Source organism: Gopherus evgoodei, chromosome 5 (genome assembly GCF_007399415.2).
Source record: "Gopherus evgoodei ecotype Sinaloan lineage chromosome 5, rGopEvg1_v1.p, whole genome shotgun sequence".
Classification (NCBI taxonomy): domain Eukaryota; kingdom Metazoa; phylum Chordata; order Testudines; family Testudinidae; genus Gopherus; species Gopherus evgoodei.
Window position 1 is genome coordinate 51,870,909 of NC_044326.1, and position 25,160 is coordinate 51,896,068.

General features: G+C 41.1%; 2 long non-coding RNA genes and 1 other non-coding gene across 3 annotated transcripts in view; all 3 read left to right on the top strand.

The window, feature by feature from the left end:
- Window positions 1-6,500: 6,500 nt before the first annotated feature.
- Window positions 6,501-9,168, top strand: LOC115652237. The gene is made up of 4 exons (XR_004000587.1): window positions 6,501-6,601; window positions 7,781-7,849; window positions 8,313-8,417; window positions 8,974-9,168. It is a non-coding gene; the product is annotated as an uncharacterized LOC115652237 (long non-coding RNA).
- Window positions 8,019-8,136, top strand: LOC115653000. The gene has a single exon (XR_004000817.1). It is a non-coding gene; the product is annotated as a small nucleolar RNA SNORA26 (small nucleolar RNA).
- Window positions 9,169-12,747: 3,579 nt separating the features above from the next.
- LOC115652238 overlaps window positions 12,748-25,160 on the top strand; it is a 55,348-nt gene continuing 42,935 nt past the window's right edge. Inside the window, exons 1-2 of the long non-coding RNA XR_004000588.1 lie at window positions 12,748-15,941; window positions 16,405-16,534. This is a non-coding gene — a long non-coding RNA (uncharacterized LOC115652238). The remainder of the gene's footprint in view (window positions 15,942-16,404; window positions 16,535-25,160) is intronic.

A 25,160-nucleotide genomic window follows, 5' to 3' on the forward strand; every position in this document is an offset into this window, starting at 1 on the left:
ACACAGCAACCCCACTATACAAACTGTTCCAGCACCCCTGCCAAGATCCTTTAGTTCTGACAAGTGCAAAACAAAACTCCCACTGGATTCAAAGGGACTAAATGATCTGGCTGGGACCCCAGAAAGGGGAAGAGCGCCCTAGTTCCAATTTGCATCTATGATGTGAAACCGAAAAGCACAAGGCAGATCTGCTGAGGGGTGTTAGTTGGGGAAAGGTCGTTTGTTTTTAGATTTATTTGCTGCTTCAGTTGAGTTGTCTGTGATGTGTGCTAAGAGAAATAAAAAAAATATTAAAGCTAATGTTAAAAAAAATGTAATACATAGGTTGGGGAAAGAGTTTCTGTACATCTGGGTATAGTGCTTAGATTATCTACAACTATAAAGTTAGTTTCGAAAAGTCATACGATACATAGAGTACATAATCAGCAATAATGCAACTGTAGGTGAATATATTTAACAATACAGTTTAGATATTAGAATCTGAATACTCTGGTACATCACTCATGAAAAGTTGTACAGAGATTTGGTTGTGGAAAGCAAAATATATCAATGAGTGGAGATTCTCCCTCAGTAATTGAGTTAGGTTGGCTATTTAGAAAATACAATCCATCCCTATTTAGCTGAACTATACAGTCCACAGATAGTTGTGTGAAAGACAGTAATATGTACTGATGTTCTGAAGAATTAGGGGGGAAATGTAGAGATTGCAATATATAGATGTATAACGATAATTATTAGGGCTGTCGATCGCAGTTAACTCACGCCGTTAATGCAAAAAGATTAATCGCAGTTTTAATCACACTGTTAGACAATAGAATACCGATTGAAATTTATTACATATTTCTGGATGTTTTCTACATTTTTAAATATATTTATATCAATTGCAACACAGAATGCAAAGTGCACAGTGCTCACTTTATATTATTATTTTTATTGCAAATATTTGCACTGTAAAAATTATAAACAAAAGAAATAGTATTTTTCAATTCACCTCATACAATACCCTAATACAATCTCTTTATCATGAAAGTGCAATATACAAATGTAGATTTTTTTTTGTTACATAACTGCACTCAAAAACAAAACAATGTACAACTTTAGAGCCTACAGGTCCACTCAGTCCTCCCTCTTGTTCAGCCAATCGCTAAGCCAAACAAGTTTGTTTGCATTTATGGGAGATAATGCTGACAGCTTCTTATTTACAACATCACAAGAAAGTGAGAACAGGCATTCACATGGCACTCTCGTAGCCAGCATTGCAAGGTATTTATGTACCAGATACGCTAAACATCTGTATGCCCCTTCATGCTTTGGCCACCTTTCCTGAGGACATGCTTCCATGCTGATGACGCTCATTAAAAAATTAATGCATTAATTAAATTTGTGACTGAACTCTTTGGGGGAGAATAGTATGTCTCTTGCTCTTTTACCTGCATTCTGCCGTATATTTCATATTATAGCAGTCTCAGATGATGACCCAGCACAGGTAGTTTGTTTTAAGAACACTTTAATTGCAGATTTCACAAAAAGCAAAGAAGGTACCAATGTGAGATTTCTAAAGATAGCTACAGCACTTGACACAAGGTTTACGAAGCTGAAGTGTCTTCCAAAATCTGAAAGGGATGAGGTGTGGAACATGTTTTCACAAGTCTTAAAAGAGCAACACTCAAATGTGGAAACTACAGAACCCAAACCACCAAAAAAGAAAATCAACCTTTGGCTGGTGGCATCTGACTCAGATGATGAAAGTGAACATGCGTCAGTCTGCACTGCTTTGGATTGTTATTGAGCAGAGCCCCTCATTAGCATGGATGTATGTCCTCTAGAATGGTGGTCGAAGCATGAAGGGACATATGAATCTTTAGCACATCTGGCATATAAATATCTTGCAACGCAGGCTACAGCAATGCCATGTGAACACCCGTTCTCAGTTTCAGGTGACATTGTAAAGAAAGTGGGCAGCATTATCTCCTGCAAATGTAAACAAACTTGTTTGAGTGACTGACTGAACAAGAAGTAGGACTGAGTGGACTTGTAGGCTCTAATGTTTTACATGGTTTTATTTTTGAATGCAGTTTTTTTTTGTACATAATTCTATATACTCTGGAACTCCTTGCTAGAGGACGTTGTGAAGTCCAAGACCATAACAGGGTTCAAAAAAGAACTAGATAAATTCATGGAGGATAGGTCCATCAATGGCTATTAGCCAAGATGGGCAGGAATGGTGTCCCTAGCCTCTGTTTGCCAGAAGCTGGGAATGAGCAATGGGATGGATCACTTAATGATTACCTGTTCTGTTCATTTCCTCTGAGGCACCTGGCACTGGCCACTGTTGGAAGAGTAAGTTCAACTTTCATGATAAAGAGATTATATTACAGTTACTTGTTTGAGGTGAATTGAAAAATACCATTTCTTTGTTTTTTATAGCACAAATATTTGTAATAAAAAATAAATATAAAATGATCACTGTATAGTTTGTGTTCTGTGTTGTAACTGAAATCAATATATTTGAAAATGTAGAAAACATCCAAAAATATTAAAATAAATGGTATTCTATTATTAACAGTGCAATTAATCGTGATTAATTTTTTTAATTGTGGTATTTATCATGATTGATTTTTTAAATCTCTTGACAGCCTAATAATTATACATTCATTGTATTATATTTATAACATTTAGCTTTACAAATTTTAACATTTGGTGAGCATGTATGTATACACACATTCATATATACACAGGCTCACATGCTTTATAACAGCTTCTATCCAAGGATCTCAGATCACTTTACAAGCATCAATAAATTAAGGCTCACAACACTCTGTGAGGGAGATTAGCACTGGTATAACAACATTGCAGATGAGATAACAGGTACAGGATGCTAAATTACTTGCCTAAATCCACACATTAAGTCTGTGGGAGAAGCAAGAATGGAATTCAGTTATACAGACTCCACAACTTATTGTTCCTCCTCTCTGTTGAGCGAGTGGTTCAAATAAAGAAAGAGAAATTTAAAAAAGAAACTATACACTGCAAACATCACTATGCAGATGTGAGGACATGTTTTTTCCTATGACCTCATCCTCAATGATAAATTAAAAAAAATCAGGAAGTTAAGTGTGGCAAATTTGTACTTGGGGGCTTTTTCGACCACAGCTTGTTACTGGAGTGTAGCACCGTCAATCTGTAGAGGCCTAAACCCTGCAGACCTTGCTTAGGCAAAACACCCTGAACACACATCTTTAGTGGTCCTCTACTCAGTTAAAAATATTCCCTGGCTTCTACCAGGTGGAAGCTTGCATACTGTTGCAAAAACAGTCTCTTCACCAGGTAGTTTATTCAGCAAGAAAAAGCACTTGTGAATTTTACAAGTTTGTTTCTTAGATATGCAAAATGTGCTTTATAAGTGCTAATTATTAGGCATTTTGCACAAAAAGATGAGCCAAACCCTTCAAAGTCACCAAAATATGCAATTTACCAAACAAGAAAAGAAAAAAATAACATAAAATTAAAGTTTGTAACAAAACTGCAAAATGCTTGTTTGACCTCTTCTTCTTCTCCAGAGTTTTTTTTTTACTCTAATCTACATGCGCTAATTGTAGGGAATATAAATTCTGGAAACAAAATTAAGAGGATATATTGACAGTATGTGGGCTGTAAATGGAGCCTGATCTATTTTCAGCATGATTTTAAAATAACCCTGCAGTTGCATGCAAATTGTGATATAAATTCATGAAATATTTTTATTACAGTAGCATCTAAGGGTTCAAATCAAAACCAGGGTCCCATTGTGCTAGATACTGTGCAAATATATGTAATAGACAAGGTTTCTACAACTGAATGTCCCAGTCCTACAAATTATTCCATGTAGGTAAATCCCTACAGTCATCTATCTGGGCATAAGGTTTGCTCACATGGTGCACCTGCCAAGACCAGGCCTAATTTGAAAAAAGGTGCAACAAATGACCATGACAAAGTAAGGAAGTGGAGAGATAATGAAAATAATATCAAATAGTGACATAGTTCTTGCACAACTTGGTGGTTCCAACTCATCTGAAAGACTTTATTTAATACATAAAAGTCTGCAGCACTTTCTTGTCATCATTTCATGTCAGCAATTAGGACATATATGGGTAACTTTCTAATCTATCTAGGTTTTTATACCATCACTGTAATATCTGAGCGCTTCCAGTACTGCATTAAACTACACGACTGCAAATCTGTCACCTTGTTTGTTCTCTCATCCTCTCCCCAGAGAAAAACGTGTGTGGAGTAGAGTGTCTTGTTTTGGTAGTGTTTTTTTTTTTTAATACACCTGTTTCTATTGTGATAAACTCAGGACAGACAGCTGCAAGGGAGGGGTAGGAATCAGTCCCAGAGTGTTAAAAGGCCCTCCTCCTTATCAACTGGGAGGCAACTATAGGTCAATCAGGTTCAGCTGAGAAAGGGTTACCAAGGTAGCAATTAGAATCAGTTGAGGGGGAGCTACCTGAGGTTAATTAGGATCAGCTGATTCCAACTTAGGGCTGCCTTAGACCTTTTTAAACCCTTCCCTGGGAGGAAGGAGCAGAGCAGAGCAGAGCAGAGCAGCACACAAGCTAGCTAGCTCTGCTGCTAGGAGTGTTGGAGCAACAAGACAGTGAGCCTTACCAGGAGGAGAGGCAGTACTCTCTCCCACAAGGGAGTAAAAATACTCTAAACAGGACTGGTGGAGATATGGGGAGCAGATGTCCCCTGTATCCCAAGGAGGACTGCATTACCCAAGCCTGTCTCACCAGGGCTAAAAGCAGCAGAGGCTGGGGAGACTGAGAAGGTGCCTTGCCACTCTATGTTTATATTAGAGAAGGTAAGGTCAAAGAAATGTGCTTTGCACATGGAGTGGAAAGTGGTGTTTATGATAGCCCTTAATCCCTGGGGGAAGAAGGTTGTTTCCCACAGAAAAGCTTTATTCTTATTACTAAGGTTAAGATTTTGTCATAGTAATTTTTAGTAAAAGTCATGGATAGGTTGTGGGCTTCCATGGACTTTTGTTTATTGCCCATGACCTATCCATGACTTTTACTAAAAATAATAGAGGAGGGACTGCTGCCCAGAGGGTGGGACTGAAGCCTGAGCCCTGCAGGGGGGATAGGATTGACAGCCCAAGGCCCACCACCTGCAGGTGACTCCAGCCCCCCTTGCAGCCACTAACAGCTCCAGCCCTGCCATTGCAATGGGGGCTGAAGCCAAAGAAGTCATGGGGGTTTGTTAATTATGGAATCCCTGATGTCTGTGCCTAAATCATATCCTTATTACTGTTCTTTTGTGCCACAGGAACAAAGTTTTCAGCCATCTTCATCTCAGAGCTTTAAATAATCTTTGAGGCACCCTGGTCCCAGGCCATGGAGTGCTTTGAAGATAAGGACTGAGACATTAGAGTTGATTCAAAATTCTATGGGAAGCCTATGTAGAGAGTGGAGGACAGCTGTGATATGCTTATGGTATCCTGGATTGCTGAAGAGACACACTGCAGCATTTTGTGCTAGTCGTAGTTGTGCAAGTTTGACTTTTTTCTAAGTGCTAAAGGTTTTGTGCCCACATCTATAGCATTGTGATAGTCCAGCTGAGAAGTGACAGCATGAATAACTGAGACCAGATCCTTGTCCGCCAGGATGAGATGGAGTCTCCTAGCTAACTGGAGAGGGTAGAAAGTGTTACTTGTGGCTGTTGCAACATGAGAGCTCAGCTTTAGCAAATCCACCAGTACACCTGACCACGGACTAAACTGTCCAATTGTGGATGGGAAAACTTCAATCACAAGAGACTGCACCATGGCTGCAGACTCATCAAAATACTTTCTTCTGTTGACCAACATCACCTTCTTCAGTACTATGCAGCTGGATTCAAATCAAGGTGAAAGGCCATAATGGCCTCGCCATTGATGATCTGGCACGGCCGAGGCCAGGCCCGACCCCTGGCTGCAGCCAGCCCCGGGCAGCAGCAGCGACCGGCCCGGCCTAGCCCAGCCCCCCGCTCTCAGCAGCCTGGCAACCGAGGGGCGGGGAGAGGGGGCAGAACACTCGGTGGCCCCCATCACTCCCCCCCGGTTGGCTGAGGTCACGTGCCTCTTCCCCACCAATAGTTGCGCACTCGCGGACATGGAGTCGCCCCGCGCCACTGACTGTTCCCCTAGAGGTTGCCCCGCCCCCAACGCGCGGAGACACTAGAGCGAGAACTAGCGTGCGGGGATGGGGGCGCGAGATCTCGCGGTAACTGCCCGCTGGTATTTAAGCTCCGTCGGCTAAGGCTCGGTCTCTGGCCTCTCCTTCCTGCTTGGTGTGTGGACAGGTTGCTCGGTCCTTCCTCCCTGCTGAGGGCCGCGTGGGCAGCAGCAGGGACTGGGCGGCCCGACTCCTCCATGGGGGACTGGGCCCGTGCAGGGCTCCTCGCCCCTGCCCGGGGGGGCAGCGCTGCGCTGGCGGCTCTCCCGCCTGGGGGCCCTTCCGCTGCGCCCCGCCGCGGCCCCGGATCGCCGGTAGATGCGGGACCGGGTGAGGCTGGCCCGGGGGGTGGCCGCTCCGGGAGCGTGTCCGACGTGGGGGCAGAAATAACGAGCTTTGTGCAGGTAGAGCCGGCTCCGCCCACGTGAGGGGCTGGCGGGGGATGCGGCCGTTACCTGGGGGGCTCCACTCCGGCCTGGCCTGGCCTGGCCTGCCCTGCCCGGCCCGCGCCTCTGAGCGCTCGCTGGGGGCTGGCTTGTGCACTGGGAGTTGTTAAGGGCCCTGCTTGGCAGCACACGTCAGTATCGTCCCTTCGTCAGCGATATTAACGTAACAAACAAAATCTTCATAGACTGCCCTAGCGCTGCGCTTGGCTCCTTGAACAATTCATTTAACAAGCTGCGGAGCTAACTGCTTTGGCCAAGTATTTTTGGCATTTTTAAGGAAAGTCTATTCCTGTCTCTATTCTGACACACACATTGCTCAACGTGCGTTAAATTACTATATTGTAAATACTTGAAAATCATGGGGGTGCGGGGGAGGCAACTTGCACAACTAATATTTAACAAATTGCATTTTTCTCCATGTGGACAATGAAAATTGAATAACCCGTTTTATTTACTGGTTCCTGTCCACGTGCCCAAAGGCTGTATCTTAAACATCATGCTACAAAGAAACTCTTAGGCAAAGCTCTCTTGAAATTGTTTTTAAAAGTTGGAAACATTTCTACTAGACTTTGTTACTCAGTTTAAAATCCTGTCACTTTAATAGTGTTGATTCTTGTGTGTAACCATTGCCATGTGCTTTAATCTTTACATTGGTTGAGTACCTAATGTATACTGTTACAATATGCATCTAAGATTCCAGTGAAAAGTTTCTACATTTTTTAAACCTGGACTTCCACTTTTTAGATATTAGCCACACTAATATCTAAAAAGATAATACAAAATTCTCATCTTGCTTATTAAAATGAATAAGCAGTCTATTGCAGAAACATGTCTTTTTATATATTAACTTGCTAGGGCTGACCATGGGTTAAATGGCTGCCAGCAGCTATTGGCTGAAATATGGCTGAAAGCAAATATTTTTTTCCTGAACTTGAACCATTGACTTTTTTACTTTAGAATCTGAATTGATTATTAATAGTTGGATTGTATACAAGGGATTTTATAGAATAAAAACCCAAATTATGGCTGTTGGACTCACTAATTTTTTTAAGTGATCTTATGTTTATCTGTTGAAAATGTTGAACTTTAAATATCTTAAACATTGCATAGTAACTTGTCCTTTAAAATATTGTGCAGATAAATGGTCACACCTGACTGAAATGCTCATGAAGACACCTCTTAGGAATGAAGTGCCTCTGCTGGAAAGTAAGCAATTCTGATTGAATGAAAGTTAATAGCTTGCTTTGATTCCTACTTTGTGGTAGTTGGATGATAAATTAGAGGAATTTTTATGAATTACTTACAAATCACTAAATTACAGTGAATTTGAGAATGTTAAAGGAATCTTGAGATTAGTTATTTCCCCTTTTTTGCTTTGCCCTCTTAAGGCAGACTGTGCTTTAAGTGGCCAACACAGAGGGGTATAGTAATTCTCTCTTAAACCCAGAAGTGAGATTAAAACTCTTCTCTGGATCCTGTCGGGAGGAACAAACTCATAAGGAAATCAACTTAATGTGTTACAATTCCCTTTTTTTGAATAAATTTGTATCTGTTTTCTTAAGGTTCATTGACTTGAACCATTGGTGTTAGCATCAGATTACCATGCTTAGCTTTACTTTATGATGTTAGGGAATTACTTGTGATCACACACAGCTTTTCCTGGTTTCAGAGTCCTCAAGAATGTATTCATAATAACCAGATGCCTAGATGTACTTCATAGAACTTGCAAGACACTTTTTGACATAAATCTCCTTGAAGAGTGACAGATTCCCAGGTATGTAATATAAATAGGAGCATCAGACTGAGGTGGATGGGTACATATTTTCACCAGTTGAAGTAAAATCTAAATTTGTGTACTTGCCAACCTTCCAATGTGCTTCCATGGAAACTTAATTGTGGGTCAAGAGAATAAACACTTCAGTGTAAGATTGTCTAGGAGTCCTCTGCATAATAACTTTTTTGCAATGAATGTTTGCTAGTAGTAGCTGATAGTGGAATTATAGCTCTGAAATGAAATAGTGACACATGACTACTCCAGTTTATTGGCATAAAATAAGCTATGAACTTAATAGCTTGACTTTCATTTTTGGTTCTCTGGATGTTGTCTACATTACAAGTTTTGCTGATTTTTAGCTCAACTTTAACATCTTTTTATAGTTTTAAATCCTAGTGTGGATACTCTGAAATTGAAACCTGGATTACATTGATTTTAGCTGACCAACTTTAATTGGAAATGGCTGAGGAAAGCTTGAGGCATATTGAAGGCATAACAAATATATTGCATTTATGAATTATTTGCTGGTGATTAAACTCTTCCTTTTTTTTAACAGGGAAAAAACGAACAAGATAAGTAATGGCTAGGACAGCACAACAGTTGGTAGCCTCAGTTTGCATGGCTAAATTTTTGACCCAGCTCATGTTTCAGTTCTGAAATGGAATAAAACTAGTCATTCATCTCTGAATAATGTATTTGGGGAATGTTTTTATACTATACTCACTAATAAACAATTTTGTAGTACAATGTACCTGGGCATTTTTGTATGCAAATGCAGCAGAAGACTTGAAGCATGAAGAGGAGGAAGTACAATTTCTATCCCTGTGTCATGGCAGATGAGACAGACCTTCTGAGGCATGAGTACTTCTGCTTATGCCTTGCATAGCTGGGTCACAAGCCAGTCAATAGGCTGCTTACACACTGACAAACAGGTCACTAGTAGTCCACAGATTTGAAGCAGTTGTCATTTATCAGGTGGGGGTGGACTCCACCAATTAATGATTTGGGAGATCCCATGTAGTCAACATAAAACTATTTACAAAAAAGCATAATTTACCATAAGACACTAAAATTACACTTGGTTTCAGGATAGGAAGAGACAACAACCTTTGCCTTCTGTGAGGTGTCAGTTTTAGAAAACTGAATCCACTGTAAGGTTTTCATAAGAGTGGTTTCCTGCAGACTTCTACATAATTAGACTACAGAAATAATTGAAGTGAGAAATATTTGTGGTGCTGTCCTTACACTTATTCTAGTTGCCAGCTGAAGACCTTCCTTGCTTCAGTCCATCTGTTCTTTGTAGTGGCAGGCAATGTAACTCACTGTTTTATCTTAAGCAAGAGTAGCTTGTGGCCTTATCTGCTGACCTGCCTAACTCTGCTAGAACCTTATCTATTAATTCCTATGTCAAGCCTGTAACTTATACTATAGAGCAGTGGCTTTCAAACTTTTTCTGGTGCCCCAGTTGAAGAAAATTGTTGATGTCTGTGACCCAATGGAGCTGGAGGTGAAAGCTGGGGCATGGGGATGAGGGGTTCAGAGTGTGGGAGGGGGCTCTGGGCTGGGGATGAGGGGTCCAGCATGTAGGAGGGAGCTCCAGGTTTGGGGGGTGCTCAGGGCAGGGGATTGGGGCATGGGCTTATCGTGGGCAGCTCCTGGTCAGCAGCACAGCACGGGTGCTAAGGCAGGCTTCCTCTCTGTCTATGGAACTGCCCTGGGAGTGACCAACAGCAGTTCTGGCTCCTAGGTGCAGGCCTTGTGTATCTTTCTCCCCCTCTAGTTCCCAGCCAGTAAGCCAGTGCTTAGGGTGTGGACCCCCACCTAGGAGCCAAACCTGCTGCTGCCCACTTCCAGGGTGCAGCATAATGTCAGAACAGGTAGGGACTAGCCTGCCTTAACAGGGAGCACCACTGATGGGACTTTGGTCAGCGCTGCCAACTGGGCTGTTAAGAGCTGTCGTGACCTGCAGTTTGAAAACCACTGGAATAGAGCAGTGGTTCTCAAACTTGTATTGGTGACCCCTTTCACACAGCAAGCCTCTGTGTGACATCCCCCACCCCTTATAAATTAAAAACATTTTTTTATATTTAACACTACTATAAATGATGCAAAGCAGGGTTTGGGAGTGGAGGCCAAGAGTTTGTAACCCCAATGTAATAACCTCATGACCCCCTGAGGTGTCACCATCCCCAGTTTGAGAACCCATTCTACTGAGCAAACACATGATCTTGACTTTAAAGTAATGGAGAATCCACCATATCCATAGATAAATTGTTTCAATGACTAATTACCCTAGCTTATAAAAATTCTCTCAGGTTTGTTGTATGCAGTACAGTTTTGGAGGACTTGGCTAGATTTTTTTTTTTTTTTCTTCTGGGCATGTGTTTCACTTTAACTTCTTCTATGGCGTTTGTTTGAGAAGAGGCTGTGCACCTAATGCATAAACTGTTAAAGATGGGATGGTGCATTTTCTTTTCAAGTCTACATTACATCCTAGGTAACTTGTCTTTTAGCATATAATGTTGAATAGTACTTTCCTGTGAAAAAAGGACAATTTAGTAGATTGAGACTATACTGGAACTAAACTGTTGAAAGCAGTATAGTAGAATCACCAAACTGTAACACTGAGAATTAAGACCTAAATGCTTTTAAAAAAAAAAACAAAAAAAAACCTTCCATTTTTAAGTTTGTAGGCTCAAAATCCAGACCTCTTCCCTACAGCATTGCTGGGAGCTTTTGGAGCAAGTCTTCCACATGTTAGCTACTGCTGTCATATTGTGCTATACATTAGCTCTGCTGGCTATAATGAGAACTAAAAAGGAAGCTCTAGAAGATCTTGTAATATTGAGTTTTACCAGCTTGTATTAATATCTTATAGCATAAGATCCAATAATCATGCAAGTAGTTGGAGTTGGACTTTGGAAAAAATGCCTTTAAATCTTAAACTCTTAAGATACTAACTCAATAACTGAATGTATATAGACTTAAAATGCAAGTATTTTAAAACACATTCCTTTCCCTTTATTTATCTACCAAGACCAGCATCTTCACCTTTTACCAATGTTTATTCTTTTACTGTAGTGAAAGCATTTCTTCCTCTCACCCCCACCCCCCCATCAGCCTCCTTTGAACCTTTTTTACTCTCGCTCTAGGACTTTATTGCTACTGCACTACTGTACAAATTTCTATACACTAATGGAATACTTAGAACAGGTGTTTTTTCAGTAAGCTCCACTCTACCGCTAGCTAACTCTTAACTTTTCTGTAATTACTAATGTCAAATGCAGATGTGATGTGGCATGAGAAGGGTGTCCAGAGGAATAGTAAAATTGAAGATAAAAGGCAAACCGTTGTTTCAGAACATATTTCTTCTAGAGGGGATTGTAAGGATAAGAGTAGACAAATATTCCTTTCTAACCCAGACAACTATTGTTCAGAGAATGTAGTCACCCACAACTTTGTTTTTTGCTCCAAAGTCTTAAGTGCAAATGCAATATTGACTACCCTTGGAACTAATGCACACACAAGTTAAATGAAACTGGCCACTTTCTATATACACGGAGACTATCTACCAACTGCAATACATTTGTTTACATGGAAACTAGATATTTAATTCACAGCTTTTAGAAATAGTTGACAAGTTATACAGTAAAATTGGTTTTACTTCAAAATAGTTTTAGATTTTAAACATCTTATAGAAATGTCAATTATATAGTGAGCACTTTTAGTGTTCTGGAAAATTATTACTTTACAATAAGTTAATAGAATTATGGTAATAATTAGAGGTTTATATTTTGTTAGAATGCTCTGCATAGATTGTGGTTTTGAATTGGTGGTGATTAAAAGTATAATAGAAATTGACTGGAAAAACAGATGACTTCAGTGAACATCCAGTGTCTTAGTCAATTTACTCATTTAATCTTGGAGTAATTGAGATTCATGGAAAGCTGTAAAAAATTGCATTAAAAATAATGGTATGAATACACTTTGTTTCTTTAATTTTTAGGTACATTTACACAAACAAAAAGGAGTCATTCACTTATTCCTATTCATACAAAAGTATAACCCCCATTCTGATTAACTGATTGGGATTAATTATATTTTTATGGCACCTTTAACATGTAGAGCAACAAAGTATTATATTATACAGATATTGTGACTTGACATCCAGGAATAAGTAGCTGGAGCAAATGCAATCAAAGAGAGGAAACATTAAAATGGTTGGACTAAGTAGGCTGTGATTTTGCAGGTGTAGTAAGTTAGAGGGCCTGGGACAGAAACCTTAATTCAGGCCTCTGATACCAAGGTTTCTGTCTCAGGGCCTCTACTTACTACAACAGCAGGTAGATCCTTGCAGCAGAATAGTGCACCAGTGACTAGCTGGCATGCAGGCATCAGCTTTTGAAAACATTTTCTTGATTAGTTCACTGAAAGAAATCTAAAGGAGAGATGGAAGGCATACATTCTCAGATGGCATTGGAAAATAGTTACTCTAAATCACAAAGATCTGAATACTATTGTCAGTCACACAGATATAAATGTTGAAGTAACTCAGTTAAACTTACTAAAGTTACACTGGTGTAACTAATGGCAGAACTGGGCTTGATACATGTTTCTTACATCTTGTAGACTTTGCCAGTATGTATAGTTTGTGCACCGGAGGTCGCTAGTGCACCTCCCCCTCTTTCCTCTGCCCCCTGCTTGTCTCCTGTTTTGAATTTGGTTGGTGACTGCAAATTTAGGTTAGCACCGACTGACTGCTCAAGCATCAGCTCCTGCTGTGAGTGGAATTGACTAAACGTACAAGATACCTGCTAAATAAATTTCACAGCAGTTTCTCCAACTCCCATTTTAGGAACTAATTGTCAATCAAATAGACATTGAGAAAATGATAGTTTAACATCCATTCATTTGTTTTGTGAGCTGGCAGCCCACTAATGAATGAAAGCCACTCTGTCATCTGGCCCACTTTCTTTAAATCAGTTGTTACCACCAGTTTGAGAATCACTGATCAAAAACAAAAAGGGTAGATTAAGAAACTGCATTTCTTTAGCCTCATTAAAAATGCTCTTAATCTCTGCAGCAAACATATGGGGCAGGAAAATAACTTCTTAAGGGAGGTAACCTAAATGGTAGTTCATCCTTGCCAGAGGTTTTTGCTTAATCCATCAGTATACTCAATATTGCCTTTTGATCAACAAGAAAAATACAAAACTTCTGAGCAACTTATTCATCAAACTAATCAATCAGGCAACCATTTAATTCTGAGCTCTGACAAATACTGTATTGACAACTCAGCTCCATAACTGGACTCAACCTGCTGTTTTTATTAGAGATGGCCAGAGCTGAGGAAACTCAGATACAAACTTCCTGAAGTGTGAGCTGACTTAGGTATGGGGTCCTGGTTCAAGTCTGTCATTAGTGTTGATTTTTAATGACTATGAAAGTAATAAAACATTTTAAATAATATATTTAGTCAGTTTAATTTTAAACTTTTATAACATACTGAGAAGGATGGTCCAGTTCCTCCTACAGATGTATCAATGTTACATGAATGTGAATTGTCTTTTTTAGACCTGTAATATACAAAATTGTAGGCATGCTTCCAAAATATACATACTGCATATTATGGCATTTCTGTGATTTAGTCATCACAATAATACTTTAATTTAGTCTACCAGTTAGTTTTCTTCACATTGGATACTTTTTGAATTCTGGGTAATGGATATAATAAGGAACTAGTTCCACAATATTTCAAATCATTCCACACATCTCAGTCCACCATCTGCTTCTTGGCTTCTTTTTTGCACTAAGGAAAAAGATACAAAGCGATGAGGGTTATGATTGTTGTTGGCGCTATGATCATAGTGTCAATCTCAGTATCAGCATATAAACCCTCTTCAAAGCCAATGTTTTGGGGTGTTGTTGGCATCTTGATGTCAAGTGCCTATATTGACTGACTTTTGCTTCTGACCCTGATGTCAAGTTATTCCAGATGTTTTCAAAATCTGATGCCTGAACACTAGATGCTTTGGCATTGGGTATGTCAGCAGTGAGCTTTTCTATGTTATTGCCATGGCATTAGGCATGTGAGCCTCAGGCATTGAATAATTGGGTCCAAGTGTTGACTACTACCCATGTCATCTCTACCATTAAGATAAGCACTGGCCATGGATTGAGCCCCATTAGAAATGTCTCTTCTTAGTCCTATTCTTCCTGGGGCCTGAGTAGAGGAACCTCTCATGTTTCTGCTTTCTATTGGTAAAATTTTCAAAAGTGCCTAACTCCTGTTGACTTTCAGTGAGGCTTAGGCTTCTAAGTCACTTTGAAAATTTAGCCTATACCTGAGTCCTGCAGTCTTTTTTAAAGTAAAATTCCTCAGACTTTAGGTCTGGGGACTACTTATTAACCACTTAAAGCAGGGAGCCTTGCAGGGAATGCTTGAAGAATGTGTGGTTACTTACCATAGTTGTTCTTTGAGATGATAGGGCAAATCCAGGCAACCAACCTGCCATGCTGCCCCACTATTTTATAATCTTTCAAGAGATGCTTGAGTTTATAGAAGGAACAGAGTGGTGTTTGGGCTGTAAAGACATAGGCAGTTGCACAAGAGTTGTACACTTGTCTGGCCTGTACAATGGCAATGCCCGTAGAACCACTGTTTCTGGTAGGAAAATGTTCCTTTTGCATATATATTAAATAAAAAATAATTATGCTTTGTTCTACATCTTTTTACATCTCCTTTTAGAAGCAGCTAACGGCTGATGCTTTAACAAGTCAGTCCTTCACTTTTCTTTGTATAGACAAGCAAAGGCTAGAGGCTGAGTGACATTAACTGAAATGTACTGTTGTGAATGTTTTTCTGTTTAGAGGTCTTTGAAGTAAAGATCAGAAATTATTCTCTCACACACACGCCTCTGATGTTTTCAAGTGGTACTGCTCTGATACAACATATATAAACCCTGAACATAAAAAGTATGATTGTTTTCAGCATTATCTAATTAAATGAGAAATCTGGAGAATGAACAGAATGATTTGCTACTTCCAGATTAATTATGCATCTATAAATCTATTGTAAAACTCACCACAAGGTTAATTAGCTGTAACTCATGGCATTGATCCTAATAAATACCAACAATTTTAACCTGTTCATAATGCAGCTCATAAAGAACTTGCCCTGCTGTACCTATTGAAAAGCCAGGAGGCGAGCAGGTGCAAGCCAGTCTTGCTCTGCTGTAGTTGAAGGTAACATAACTATTGAAAATGAAATTTAATGGAAACTGTTACTTCAGGATTTGAGTATCTTAATTTAAGTGAAACATCTATGTTAAAAATGAGAGTACATATTAATAACTTAAGAGTAATTGACATTCTTGGCAATGAAAGTCTGCAGATCCATTACAGTGGGTTTTTCACCTGCTTGCAGTTCCTTAGAGGCGGAACCAGACTTGTAAATCAATGCAGACTGGGACTAGCCACACCCCTGAAGACCTTATCAGTTCAGTCTGCCTCCAGCAGCTGCGGGTAGGCCTAATTCACCCTCCTGCTCAGAGCATCACCAAAAGGAGATTTTATTCCTAAATTTCAGCTCATTGGATTCCAAGTTTAGGGTTGTACATCAAGTTTATTGGAAACAGCTCTTCAGCTACTAAAGTTGCAGGCTGCAGCAGTTTCTAGCACAGCATGTCTAGGCCCTAGAAACAACCAGGCTACCTTCACCCTGCCAATTATTTACCAGATTATCTAACCCACACAAGCCACCATGCTACCCACCTTCCACCTCAACTGCTCACTCCACAAGTCATCTCATCCCATTGACTGCCAGCTAGACTACCTAGGGTGACCAGACAGCAAATGTGAAAAATCGGGATGGGGTGGGGGGGTAATAGGAGCCTATATAAGAAAAAGACCTCAAATCAAGACATCTGGTCACCCTAAGACTACCTGGCCTGTGCTCACCCTGTAAGCCATGATGCCTTTCTGATAGCTATCCACTGCACAAGCCCACTGTGCCCTGCTGAGGGAGCCATCCAGCCTCCGCATACTGCAAGTCACTATACCCCACAGTTGGCCATAGAGAGAGAAGAGTGAGAGCAGCCCAGATCTGCAAGCAGATGGTAAGGGACCTCTTGGTCCACCATTTATTTCCATAATAGGGGAGGGGAACTGGACAGAGGTATGGGTCAGCTCTTGTGTAATCTGCCTTGCTTTCTGTGGGATTCAGTGAGACAAAATGGCTACTCAGTGTTAAGGCTTGCCCTGCCCATCACTCTACCAAGGCCTCTGGGAGCATCTCTAAAATTCAAAGAAGCAACTAGGGTTTAAAGACTGAATGCTCTCAAGTGTTACATTTTACTGGACAAGAAAAGTGAGGTCCTAGACTTAACTTGATGGCATTTGTCTGTAGGCATCTGGTTGCCTATCTCCCACCTAGCTGCACCCAAGTCTAAATAATGTTTATTTTTTAATACAAGAGTAGCTAGCATGTTTCTCGCCATTTCTTCTCCAGTGTCTGTGTGTGTGTGTGTGTGTGTGTGTGTATAAAAACACTTAAGTGTGTTGCAAAAGCACTGTTGGAACCTGATTTGTAAGTGTGCTGGGTGGGAACTCAAGCCATGTTACAAGCGTGTTTGGCTATAACTGTGTTTGAAAACTGTTTCAAACATGGTTACCAGCCCCAGCATGGACAGGTTCTAAAACACCTGGACACTTTCTCTTGCTGGGAGATTTCTCTGACCTGTGTTTGCAAACCTACAATCCTCCTGGATGCATCCCAATTCGCAGTGGATTCGCACTCTGACACGAACATCCCCATCCTGCAGTACCATGCCTGCTGGTGGCCTTTCCACCCAGTGTTGGTGTATGCTCCACTTCATCCAGTGGCCTGGGTGACTCTAAGTGCATGCTTCCCAACACCTGGTAGCCTTATGGACCCACGGCTGCAGGCACTTCACCCTCAGATCCTCCCCAATCAGTTATGGCAGGTGCCCCTCCTGTACAGTGGCCTCTGCTTCCACAAGAGAAGAATGCTTCACCTCCTCTCATTTTCCCATCCTGCAGTGGGAGGAATCTCACCTACCTGTTGGCCTCTGTGTCCTGGTTGTTTCTCTGCTTAACCCTTTGTATCCCATGAATCCAATGTCTTCATGGATTCTGGGTGGTAGGCAGCCTTTGCTGGCTATGCTGGGGCTTTGCTGATAATGATGAGTGTACCTCAGTGGTTCAGGGGCTTCTTCCTGGCCAGAGGAATCTTCCATTCCTGTCAGTGCCAGCTACAGGCTGTGTGCTGCCCCTGAAACTGCTAACTGAGGGACTGGGAGAATAAGGAGGTAGCCAGCCAGCAACTCTCGTGCCTCTAAGATTCTCTGGTGCAGAGTGAGCTCCTCTCAGTTCTCTGCAATCCCAAATCTATACCAGGACAGGAAGAACCGGAACATCTTCCCTCTAGTGACACGAGAGGTACGGCTCTTAAAGATGAGCCTCTTGATGCTATCAAATCCACCTTCAGCTCTGTGTTCAGAGAGCTCATTCCATAGTCCTCATTGGAATGGGAAGTTGCAGAAGTAATCATTTCCTTGTCCCAGCTCACAACTCTGACTCCATATTGAAAGGATGGCATAGAGAGAGAAGTGACTCCCTCTGCTGGCCTTTGCTTGGCTGCATGATCATGACTTCTGGAACAGGGCTGAGTGGTTTGTCCTCTCTTGCCATCTGTCTCTCACAGAGTTCTCCTGTCCCCAGCCAGACATGCCTGGGATAAGTGGTTCTTGTAAGATTCAAATACCCCATTCTGGCTCTGAGCCTTATCATGGAAATGGGTTGGGGAGTTTTCCTTCCTCTCTCTATGCACTCCGTGTATACCCTTCCCCCCACTGGTAAGTGACAGATGAATGCTGTACATATATTCAGTCAGCACTAAGCAGAGAGATCAGAACACAGGAATTGTCATACTGGATCTCAGTGAGCTGTTTTTTCAAGAACAGAATTCCCCTTCACTCAGCTGCCAGAGTCCTCGCCCTCTGGAGCAGGGGCCAGGGAAGAAGGTAGCTTGGTTTGTTTGCTTGTAAGGCTGATGGACCTTTTTTCATCCTCCTTTCTTCTAAATGACCCAGCATGGGCTCCAGGGTCCTTCTCATGTGGGTGCAGAGCCTAGGGTAGCTTGAGGTTAGCATCACTGCCATGACACAAGTCAAATTCCCTTGGCATTTTACTGATGAAGACATCCCAGGAACCACTAGACCCAGAAGGTCATGTGACACATGTATGTAGAATTCTTAGTGGTTTGTCCCTGCTCCAAGCTCCTTGGCCGGCTACAGGATTGAAGTGGCAGTGTAGCAAAGAAATGACTGGTGGAAACTATGATAATCATTCACCCCAGTGCTTTAGAGAAATGTCTGCTCTAAAGTCAGAAGGATCAGCAGACGGGGTGCATAGACCACTGGAAATGGCACCACCATCATTTCCCGTTTTACAAGAATGCTAACTAAAGGAATTGCCCCTATAATGAGACATACTTGTAACTTTGTGTAATCATCTTCCTTTCGGTGGGGTTGCCAGAGTGATACGCCAGCTTGTTTTCAGACCCAGTACTTCATAGTATGCCAGGTATACCATGCCTCAGGTTAAAGGCAGTTCAGCTAGTAGGCCCCAATAAGCACTTGAACTGCCTCCAGAGATCACACTCCAGTCCCAGGCCCTTCAGAATCCCTGACTTACTCCTCATCAGCCATCCTTCCAATTGTCCCGGGACGATCCTCCCTTTAACTGACCTATGAATGCACAGCATTATTAGAATCTCATGATTACCACTTACCCTCAGAAATACCAAACCACTCGTTTATTACCAGACAAAAAGCTATGGTCAGCTGGAATTAAGGCTGAGAGTACGTATCAGTAATTTAGAGTAGAAAGCACTCTGAGGATGTTGTAATTATCTCCAAAGCAAGCATTATAAAATGAGGACGTTTAGAGATAAGGTTAAAAGTGTGAATGTCTTTCAAGAAGGCTTAATTCATGTACTCTTTCATTTTTGGGGAGTCATCGTGATGCTGTTGGAGATGGTCTTGGTGCTACTAGCATTTATGTGAATGTATAGGCATTAGGTCTTGGTTACCTGGGGTGCAGGTCTTTAAGAAGCTGAGTATGTTCCCTGTAAAACTTGTTTCCTGCTTGGATTTCAATTTCTAAAATGACTTTCTTAGGACTAGAGTTGCTGCCTGCAGGTTATGCCCACACAAACAGGCAAAGCATAACATTTCATGGCCAAATTGAAAATCAAAGTAACCACTGATGAGAACACATTGTACTGAGTATTTAAGATTGGTTTTGCACAGTGAATTGTATGGGAAGGCTGAAACAAGGTGTATAGCTACTTTCAAGATGCTGTGTGTGTTTAGTGTCAGAGAAAAAATGAAATGGTCCTTGAATCAAACCCTTTAACTGTATGTAAAAAGCAGGAAGATCTATTTAAAGTTAAGAATAATGAAAGAAGCTCAGTTACAAGATGATGTCCTAAAGAAAGTTCTGAGGAAGAGACAGGGAAAAAAATCTTATCCGATAATGCACTGTCGCCGTAGTGGGAGATGCTGCTATTACAGTATTAGTTCTGTAGTTCTACACATTTCTGAAGCTGAAAAACTACAACTTATTTAATTAAAATATTTTTGGCATGAACTGATAAAAGATGTTCATAGGATTGTGTGAGTGATGCCAAAGAATGAAACCAGAAAGCAACAAAGCAGTGACTTCATATAGTTTACAAGAATCCTGAGCACTAGATTTGGTTGCTCCTGACTTAAAAATAAAGGACTTCACTGACTACTGCAAACAGAATGTTTGATTTTTTTTCCCCTAAAAAATTACCTGGAAATGGGAATACACAATCCACAGTAGCTAGTAAATTCCCATGTTTTTGCAACTGACTATAGCCCACAATTTATAGGCAGTCAGTGGGAAAGAGGTATTGTCTGTGATAATCCAAATTGCACTTTCTAGTCCCCCCACAAGCTAATCGTACAATGTGAATTATAACATCAAATTCATCTTAAGAACTGATGTGGGTAATCAAAATTTATCCAGGACTAATTTAAAGTTATGTTTTCAAATCACAAAACCATGTATTACATCTTAAAATGTGGACTAGTCTCTGAATCTTCTTTATTTTTCTTAGTACAAGTGTTTCATGAATAAAGAAACAAATTAAACATACAATACCACATGTCTTCCTTACATTACTGAGCCCCAGTTTTGCCAGTGTGTGTTTAGAGTAGATGGTAAATTCAGTAATAGTAAGAGATACAAGTGATCATCCCCTTTCCAGGAGTGGGTTGAAGTACAGAAATAGAGAATCATGCTTTGTTCACAGCCACAATCCAACAAAGAAATATATTAAAAAATAGCGTCTATATTCATCAGTTTGTGTATATATATTCCTCTTTGACATTCTCTAAGGCATTATATCTTTTTATTCACATAGTACGTCAAAGGGCTAGTAACCTCACAGTTACATCAGCTCATAAATGTATTTCTCAGGCTCTCCTGTAATTTGAGGTATGACTGAATGAACATAAGTCCTTTTCTAAGTTCATTTGGTCTTTTTGATCATGGATTTCCTCCCCCACCCCCAAAGTTTACAGTCAACTATTCCCAGGAAATAAATTTTGATCATTTAAAGTTATTACTCTCAATTTTCCAGGCAACAGCCAAGATTGCACAACCACTAAGTCTTACATAAGTCATTTTCACCTAATTCATTAATTTTTTTATTTGTTCTTGGGAAGGAAGAACAATGTCTTTGAGTTTTCAATAAGATTGTTTTTCTGGCTGACTGTGTTGTGTCCGTGTCTCATTACTCAGAAACAGTTGAGATTGCAGGTCCTGATCCCCCACTCGTTACTCAACCACAACTCCTTTTGAACATGACATGGATTTTAGCACAATTAAGAATGCAGGAACAGAATTCCTCCTCCCCCCCCCCGCATCAGTTTCCCTGAAGTAACTTGAACTGGATCTGTAATGAGCTCTGCATGAGTGGAGCCCTGCTGATTTGCAGGATTGGATCCTGAACAGCATTCCTTCTAATTTTTTATGTCCAGATGGGAATTAATTTTGTTATGCACACCAATATGAAGGTGATATGTGGTGAGGGTGGGATCGAGGGGTTCAGCGTGTGGGAGGGGTCTCAGGGCTGGGACAGAGGGTTGGGGTGTGGGGGGTGAGGGCTCCAGCTGGGGATGAAGGGTCCAGGGTCAGGCTGGAGATGAGGGGTTTGGGGTGCAGGCTGCCCTGGGGAAAGAGGACTCCCCCCAGCCCTGTCTCACCGCAGCAGCTCAGGGCCAGAGGAGAGCAGGTCTCTCTGGCTGTGGCAGCTCCAGCTGGGCTGAGCTGGGCTGGGGAAGGGGCACCTATCCCCAGCCACAACAGCTTCCAGTGGGGCCCATCCAGGGGTGAGGTACCACTTCCCCCTTGCACGGTCCTTGATAGCCTGCTGCTCCCATTGGCTTCTATGGTGCAGGATCAGGGCTGAAGAGCCAAAGAAATGAAAGAAACATTTCCATAACCAAAATTGCCTTTGGATTCTCCTTCCTTTTCAGGTTTCTCATTAGGTTTTCAAAATATTGGCATATTGTTGATTCTCAAGCATTTCAATATGCCTTTCCATTGCTAACAGATGTTTAACCATTGTAGTATGTACACTATCCAGTACATACAATTTATATATATAATCTCCCTCTCCCCCAACTTTTGCATTTTAGTCATCCCCTTATATGGTAAGCTCTTAGGGGCAGGGACCAACCTTCTCTGTTTGAACAGCACTAGGACTTCTGTTTGAGACCTTTTGGGTTCTAGTATAGTACAAATACTAAATACATAATTATAAATTTGCCAGTAGTTCCCCATTAATAATCAAACTGCCCTTTATTTCTCTCACTTCTGCTGCATTTTCCTCTGTTGATATGTCTGATTGTAATAGTTCCATATTGGTAGCATATCTGACAAGCCATCAATTTCCCTTTGGGAGAGACTGTGCTCCCAAAGCTCCCTCGGTGCTTTTATTTTTAGAGCTCTGTATGTACCACAGAACATTTTGATTAAAAAAATAGACTGATATAAAATGAACGTGGCACACATTAAATGGATTAAAAACTGGCTAATTGATAAGTCTCAAAATGTAACTATACATGGAGTATCATCATTGAGCAGGTCTGTTTCCAATGTGGTCCTGCAGGGATGGGTTCTTGGCCCTATGCTGTTTAACATTTTTAATAATGACCTGGAGGCTGGAAGAAAACATAAAATCTTCACTGATAAACTTTACAGGTTACACAAAAATTGGAGTGATAAACAATGAAGAGAACAGGTCACTGATTCAGAGCAATGTAGATCACTTGGTAAATTTGGTGCAAATAAACAATATGCATTTTAATATGGTTAAATGTAAATGGATACATCTAGGAACAAAGAATGTAAGCCACATTTACAGGATGTGGAACTCTATCCTGGGAAGCAGTGATTCTGAAAAAGAGTTGGGGGTCATAGTGGATAATCAGCTGGACATGAGCTCCCAGTGTGATGCTGTGGCCAAAAGACCTAATGTAATCCTGGAGCCATTAACAGAGGAATCTCCTATGGGAGTAGAGAGGTTATTTTACCTCTGTATTTGGCACTGGTGCAACTGCTGCTGGAATTCTGTGTCCAGTTCAGGTATCCACAATTCAAAAAGGATGGAGAGAGTTCAGAGAAGAGCCACAAGAATGATTAACAGATTAGAAAACATGACTTATAGTGACAGATATAACAATCTATTTAGCCTAACAAAGAAAAGGTTAAGGGGTACTTGTTTAAAGTCTATAAGAATCTACAAGAGGAACAAATATGTAATAATGGTATCTTCAGTCTAACAGAGAAAGGTATAACACCATCCAATGGCTGGAAGTTGAAGCTACAGAAATTCAGACTGGAAATAGTGTATATTATTAACAGTGAGAGTAATTAACCATTGTAATAATTTACCAAGGATCGTGGTGGAGTATCAATGACTGACAATTTTTATATTAAGATTGGATGTTTTGCTAAAAGCTCTTCACTAGGAATAATTCTGGGGGACACTCTATGGCCTCTATTACACAGGAGGCCAGACTAGATGACCACAATAATGATCTGACCTTAGAATCTATGAATCCATGAAATCATAGAATCATGGTAAGGTCCTCTTGACCATGAAGTCTGATTTCTGTGCTAACATTCCTGAGACTGTATCAGTTTTATTTTTATTTTGGAATTGTGACTAGATTAATTAAAAAAATAAAAAGATACTTGTATAGGTGAGCTGCGTTTTTTGTTTGTTTGTTTTTCGTTTTGTTTTTAAGTACAACAGCATTCCTTCTGGCCAGGCAGAGGGTTGCACCTGAGTAGTTCACTCAGTTTAGCAGGGCAGTCGACTTGAGGACTCTGACCATGTCCTGAGCTCCTTCCTACCACCCTGGTTTCTGTAGGCTCCTCAGCCTATAGGGCTGGTTGTCCATCTTAGGGTGCTGTCTCAGAGCAGCTTTTCAGCAGCTTTCTGGCAGAAGTTCCCTTCTTCAGCCTGCTGGCTCTGGCAGCTGCTGTACCCCTCTGCTTCCCAGCTTTTTTATCCTCTGAGCTGCTGTGAGACGGCCAATCAGCACTGGCCAGCAGTACCTGCATTAATCCCTGGGTTTCTGGTATATACACCCCAGGACAGCATGACTAAGCCATATGCCACTTTTAAAAGAGAAAGGCACAAGCCCTTACAAGAGTTCCATGAACTAATGTCACCTGTGGCAATATATCACAAAGGGATTGTCACTATAGCACGTTCTTACTGTATCTGAAGAGGTCAACACTCAGTGCAAATTGATGATCATTTTCAATTCCCTCTTCTTCTTAGTTACCTGCCTCTGATACTGACAACCACGCTGGCTATTTTTCCCAGGACTCCTCAGAGTGGCCACATTGAATATTAACAAATATTTCTTGAGTGGGTGTTGAAAGTAGAAATGCAACATAACAATGAAATGGAGATGACCATGATTTCAGAAATAGGATTGTGCTGTTAGGCTCCTAAATCTATATTTGTAATAAATGATCAGATTGTGGCCCATTCTGCACACCTGCTCTAAAGAGTATGGGGCATAGGCACCTCTTCATGCTGTTGCATGCGTTATCCATACCATGCAGAGCCTCTGTGAGCTGTTACATCCCTACATGTGGGAGGAGCAGGCAGGAGAGGATGAAGAATGGGAGGAGCCCAGCTGTGCCAGTGCATCGGGGATGTATGCTGTGTCACGTAGGGCTGGTGCAGGGTTCATTCTCTGCTCTCACGTCCTGGCTGTAGGGGGGATTAGGGCTGTGTATATGTTGGGAGAAGATTAGCTTCCTGGGCTGCCGTGGCAAAGCTGCAAATGAGCCCTAAGTGACTTGAATTTCAAAAGGGCTGAACACTCAGTAGCAGGGAGATACAACAACCGCACTGTAGCGGAGACTTCAATCCTAAACAGCACCGCAATTATTTTTAGTGACGAAAGTTGTCTATGATGCAATATGTGCAAATGTGTCTCCTTATCATCCTGCTTCTAAGAAGAAGTAGATTTTATTCTGATGAGCAATTCAATTTATTATTGTTGTTACATGAACACCACTGTGCAACTGTCACGGCTACCAAGAAAGGAATATACCTGTGTATTTCTAGAGGCACTGTGTTCCATTTATATAGGACATCTT